Raw genomic sequence first — 6,581 nt, forward strand, 5'->3', positions numbered from 1 at the left:
CGCTGCCGCCGCGGCGGCGGCGGCTGCAGTGCCGCTGTTGTGACTGAATATCCGTCTGCATTTGCTGGTCCGTTCGTTTGCAAAAACGGCAACAACAGCAGCACTAGCAGCCGCCGCCGCCGCCGCCGCCGCCGCCGCCGCTGGCAGGAGCCAGGCAGGCGACAAACAGACAGAGATACAGACAGTAGACTAAGCGAGCGAGTGATAGGTAACAACAAGCAAGAAGCTGCTGCCGCTGCTGCTGCACTGCCCGTAGTAGTAGTTGTGGTCGAAGTAGTGAAATTGAGGCCACCCCACCAGCCAGCGGGCAGCTGACCGACACGACGGTAGCGCTAGTAATGGTACCTGGTTGTGGTGCTGCTTCGTTTGTTCGCCGTTGTTGGGTCGGGTTCGTGCTGCCAGACAGGATATAGGCAAAAAAAACGTTTCCGATAGTAGCCCTTTGGATTCTATTCTATAGAATGAGGACTCTATTCGGATGTAGGCAAAAGAAAACGTTTTCGATAGAAGCCCTTTGGATTCTATTTTATAGAATGAAAACTCTATACGGATGTAAGCAAAAAAAAAACGTTTCCGATAGAAGCCCTTCGGATTCTATTCTATAGAGTGAGAACAACTCGGACCGGAGGTAGGCAAAGAAACGTTTCCGATAGAAGCCCTTCGGATTCTATCCTATAGAGTGAGAACAACTCGAATCAAATGTAGGCGAAAAAAACGTTTCCGATAGAAGCTCTTTGGATTCTATTCTATAGAGTGAGAAGAACTCAGACAGGATATAGGCAAAAAAAACGTTTCCGATAGTAGCCCTTTGGATTCTATTCTATAGAATGAGGACTCTATTCGGGTGTAGGCAAAAAAAAAACGTTTTCGATAGAAGCCCTTTGGATTCTATTTTATAGAATGAGAAGTCTATAGAGATGTGGGAAAAAAACGTTTTCGATAGAAGCCCTTCGGATTCTATCCTATAGAGTGAGAACAACTCGCATCAGATGTGGGCAACAAAAAAAACGTTTCCGATAGAAGCCCTTTGGATTCTCTTCTGTAGAGTGAGAACAACCCGGATCAAATGTAGGTAAAAAAAAACGTTTTCGATAGAAGCCCTTTGGATTCTATCCTATAGAGTGAGAACAACTCGGATCGGAGGTAGGCAAAGAAACGTTTCCGATAGAAGCCCTTCGGATTCTATCCTATGGAGTGAGAACAACTTGAATCAAATGTAGGCAAAAAAAACGTTTCCGATAGAAGCCCTTTGGATTCTATTCTAAAGAGTGAGAACAACTCGGATTAAATGTAGGCAAAAAAAAAACGTTTCCGATAGAAGTCCATTGGATTCGATTCTATAGAGTGAGAAGTCTATTCAGATGGGGGAAAAAAAACGTTTCCGATAGAAGCCCTTTGGATTCTATTCTATAGAGCGAGAAGAACTCGGATCGGATGTAGGCAAAAAGAAAACGTTTTCGATAGAAGCCCTCTGGATTATATTTTATAGAATGAGGACTCTATTCGGATGTAGGCAAAAGAACACGTTTTCAATAGAAGCCCTTTGTATTCTATTTTATAGAATGAAAACTCTATTCGGATGTAGGCAAAAGAAAACATTTCCGATAGAAGCGGAAACGTTTCTTTTTGCCTCATCCATCCGAGTTTTCTCCTCTATAGAATAGAATCCAAGGCTTCTATCGGAAACGTTTTTTTTTTCCACATCCAAAGAGTTCTCCTCTATAGAATAGAACCAAAGGGCTTCTATCGGAAACGTTTTTTTTTTGCCACATCCTATCCGATTGTTCTCACTCTATAGAATAGAATCCGAAGGGCTTCTATCGAAAACGTTTTTTTTGCCACATCCTATAGATTCTCACTCTATAGAATAGAATCCGAAGGGCTTCTATCGGAAACGTTTTTTTGCCACATCCATAGAGTTCTTCTCTATAGAATAGAACCAAGGGCTTCTATCGAAAACGTTTTTTTTGCCTCACATCCGAATAGAGTTCTCATCTATAGAATAGAATCCAAGGGCTTCTATCGGAAACGTTTTTTTTGCCAATCCAAATTGAGTTCTTCTCTCTATAGAATAGAACCAAAGGGCTTCTATCGGAAACGTTTTTTTTTGCCTCATCCTATCCGATTGTTCTCACTCTATAGAATAGAATCCGAAGGGCTTCTATCGGAAACGTTTTTTTTTGCCTACATCTATCCGAGTTGTTCTCACTCTATAGAATAGAATCCGAAGGGCTTCTATCGGAAACGTTTTTTTTGCCCACATCCAAAGAGTTCTCCTCTATAGAATAGAACCGAAGGGCTTCTATCGGAAACGTTTTTTTTTGCCTCATCCTATCCGATTGTTCTCACTCTATAGAATAGGATCCGAAGGGCTTCTATCGGAAACGTTTTTTTTTGCCTCATCCTATCCGATTGTTCTCACTCTATAGAATAGAATCCAAGGGCTTCTATCGAAAACGTTTTTTTTGCCCACATCCAATAGATTCTCCTCTATAGAATAGAATCCGAAGGGCTTCTATCGGAAACGTTTTTTTTGCCTCATCCTATCCGAGTTTTCTCACTCTATAGAATAGAATCCAAGGGCTTCTATCGGAAACGTTTTTTTTTGCCTCATCCTATCCGATTGTTCTCACTCTATAGAATAGAATCCGAAAGGCTTCTATCGAAAACGTTTTTTTTGCCCACATCCAATAGATTCTCCTCTATAGAATAGAACCGAAGGGCTTCTATCGGAAACGTTTTTTTTGCCTACATCCATCCGAGTTTTCTCCTCTATAGAATAGAATCCAAGCTTCTATCGGAAACGTTTTTTTTTTCCACATCCAAAGAGTTCTCCTCTATAGAATAGAACCAAAGGGCTTCTATCGGAAACGTTTTTTTTTTGCCACATCCTATCCGAGTTGTTCTCACTCTATAGAATAGAATCCGAAGGGCTTCTATCGAAAACGTTTTTTTTGCCACATCCTATAGATTCTCACTCTATAGAATAGAATCCGAAGGGCTTCTATCGGAAACGTTTTTTTTGCCACATCCATAGAGTTCTTCTCTATAGAATAGAACCAAGGGCTTCTATCGAAAACGTTTTTTTTGCCTCACATCCGAATAGAGTTCTCATCTATAGAATAGAATCCAAGGGCTTCTATCGGAAACGTTTTTTTTGCCAATCCAAATTGAGTTCTTCTCTCTATAGAATAGAATCCAAAGGGCTTCTATCGGAAACGTTTTTTTTGCCTCATCCTATCCGATTGTTCTCACTCTATAGAATAGAATCCGAAGGGCTTCTATCGGAAACGTTTTTTTTTGCCTACATCCTATCCGATTGTTCTCACTCTATAGAATAGAGATCCGAAGGGCTTCTATCGGAAACGTTTTTTTTTGCCTACATCCTATCCGATTGTTCTCACTCTATAGAATAGAATCCAAGGGCTTCTATCGAAAACGTTTTTTTTGCCCACATCCAATAGATTCTCACTCTATAGAATAGAATCCGAAGGGCTTCTATCGGAAACGTTTTTTTTGCCTCATCCTATCCGATTGTTCTCACTCTATAGAATAGAATCCGAAAGGCTTCTATCGAAAACGTTTTTTTTTGCCCACATCAATAGATTCTCACTCTATAGAATAGAATCCAAAGGCTTCTATCGGAAACGTTTTTTTTGCCTACATCCAATAGAGTTCTCACTCTATAGAATAGAATCCAAAGGGCTTCTATCGGAAACGTTTTTTTTTGCCTCATCCTATCCGATTGTTCTCACTCTATAGAATAGAATCCAAGGGCTTCTATCGGAAACGTTTTTTTTGCCTACATCCTATCCGATTGTTCTCACTCTATAGAATAGAATCCGAAGGGCTTCTATCGGAAACGTTTTTTTTTGCCTACATCCTATCCGATTGTTCTCACTCTATAGAATAGAATCCAAGGGCTTCTATCGAAAACGTTTTTTTTGCCCACATCCAATAGATTCTCACTCTATAGAATAGAATCCGAAGGGCTTCTATCGGAAACGTTTTTTTTTGCCTCATCCTATCCGATTGTTCTCACTCTATAGAATAGAATCCGAAAGGCTTCTATCGAAAACGTTTTTTTTTGCCCACATCAATAGATTCTCCTCTATAGAATAGAATCCGAAGGGCTTCTATCGGAAACGTTTTTTTTGCCTACATCCATCCGAGTTTTCTCCTCTATAGAATAGAATCCAAAGGCTTCTATCGGAAACGTTTTTTTTTTGCCACATCCAAAGAGTTCTCCTCTATAGAATAGAATCCAAAGGGCTTCTATCGGAAACGTTTTTTTTGCCTACATCCATCCGAGTTTTCTCCTCTATAGAATAGAATCCAAAGGGCTTCTATCGGAAACGTTTTTTTTTTCCTACATCCAAAGAGTTCTCACTCTATAGAATAGAATCCAAGGGCTTCTATCGGAAACGTTTTTTTTTTGCCACATCCTATCCGAGTTGTTCTCACTCTATAGAATAGAATCCGAAGGGCTTCTATCGAAAACGTTTTTTTTGCCACATCCTATAGATTCTCACTCTATAGAATAGAATCCGAAGGGCTTCTATCGGAAACGTTTTTTTTGCCACATCCATAGAGTTCTCTCTCTATAGAATAGAACCAAAGGGCTTCTATCGAAAACGTTTTTTTTGCCTCACATCCGAATGAGTTCTCATCTATAGAATAGAATCCAAGGGCTTCTATCGGAAACGTTTTTTTTGCCAATCCATTGAGTTCTTCTCTCTATAGAATAGAATCCAAAGGGCTTCTATCGGAAACGTTTTTTTTGCCTCATCCTATCCGATTGTTCTCACTCTATAGAATAGAATCCGAAGGGCTTCTATCGGAAACGTTTTTTTTTTGCCTACATCTATCCGATTGTTCTCACTCTATAGAATAGGATCCGAAGGGCTTCTATCGGAAACGTTTTTTTTTGCCTACATCCTATCCGATTGTTCTCACTCTATAGAATAGAATCCAAGGGCTTCTATCGAAAACGTTTTTTTTGCCCACATCCAATAGATTCTCCTCTATAGAATAGAATCCGAAGGGCTTCTATCGGAAACGTTTTTTTTGCCTCATCCTATCCGATTGTTCTCACTCTATAGAATAGAATCCGAAAGGCTTCTATCGAAAACGTTTTTTTTTGCCCACATCCAATAGAGTTCTCCTCTATAGAATAGAATCCAAAGGCTTCTATCGGAAACGTTTTTTTTTTGCCTACATCCAAAGAGTTCTCACTCTATAGAATAGAATCCAAGGGCTTCTATCGGAAACGTTTTTTTTTGCCTACATCTATCCGATTGTTCTCACTCTATAGAATAGAATCCAAGGGCTTCTATCGGAAACGTTTTTTTTGCCTACATCCTACGAGTTGTTCTCACTCTATAGAATAGAATCCGAAGGGCTTCTATCGGAAACGTTTTTTTTGCCTACATCCTATCCGATTGTTCTCACTCTATAGAATAGAATCCAAGGGCTTCTATCGAAAACGTTTTTTTTGCCCACATCCGAATAGATTCTCACTCTATAGAATAGAATCCGAAGGGCTTCTATCGGAAACGTTTTTTTTGCCTCATCCTATCCGATTGTTCTCACTCTATAGAATAGAATCCGAAAGGCTTCTATCGAAAACGTTTTTTTTTGCCCACATCAATAGATTCTCCTCTATAGAATAGAACCGAAGGGCTTCTATCGGAAACGTTTTTTTTGCCTACATCCATCCGAGTTTTCTCCTCTATAGAATAGAATCCAAAGGCTTCTATCGGAAACGTTTTTTTTTTGCCTACATCCAAAGAGTTCTCACTCTATAGAATAGAATCCAAGGGCTTCTATCGGAAACGTTTTTTTTGCCTACATCCTATCCGATTGTTCTCACTCTATAGAATAGAATCCAAAGGCTTCTATCGGAAACGTTTTTTTTGCCTACATCCTACGAGTTGTTCTCACTCTATAGAATAGAATCCGAAGGGCTTCTATCGGAAACGTTTTTTTTGCCCACATCCAATAGAGTTCTCCTCTATAGAATAGAACCAAAGGGCTTCTATCGGAAACGTTTTTTTTTTGCCACATCCTATCCGATTGTTCTCACTCTATAGAATAGAATCCGAAGGGCTTCTATCGAAAACGTTTTTTTTGCCACATCCTATAGATTCTCACTCTATAGAATAGAATCCGAAGGGCTTCTATCGGAAACGTTTTTTTTGCCACATCCATAGAGTTCTTCTCTATAGAATAGAATCCAAAGGGCTTCTATCGAAAACGTTTTTTTTGCCTCACATCCGAATAGAGTTCTCATCTATAGAATAGAATCCAAGGGCTTCTATCGGAAACGTTTTTTTTGCCAATCCTTGAGTTCTTCTCCTCTATAGAATAGAATCCAAAGGGCTTCTATCGGAAACGTTTTTTTTGCCTCATCCTATCCGATTGTTCTCACTCTATAGAATAGAATCCAAGGGCTTCTATCGGAAACGTTTTTTTTTGCCTACATCCTATCCGATTGTTCTCACTCTATAGAATAGAATCCAAGGGCTTCTATCGGAAACGTTTTTTTTTGCCCACATCAATAGAGTTCTCACTCTATAGAA

The sequence above is a fragment of the Varroa destructor genome, unplaced genomic scaffold (assembly GCF_002443255.2).
Source record: "Varroa destructor unplaced genomic scaffold, Vdes_3.0 BEIS01000001.1, whole genome shotgun sequence".
In the NCBI taxonomy this organism is placed as follows: Eukaryota; Metazoa; Arthropoda; class Arachnida; order Mesostigmata; family Varroidae; genus Varroa; species Varroa destructor.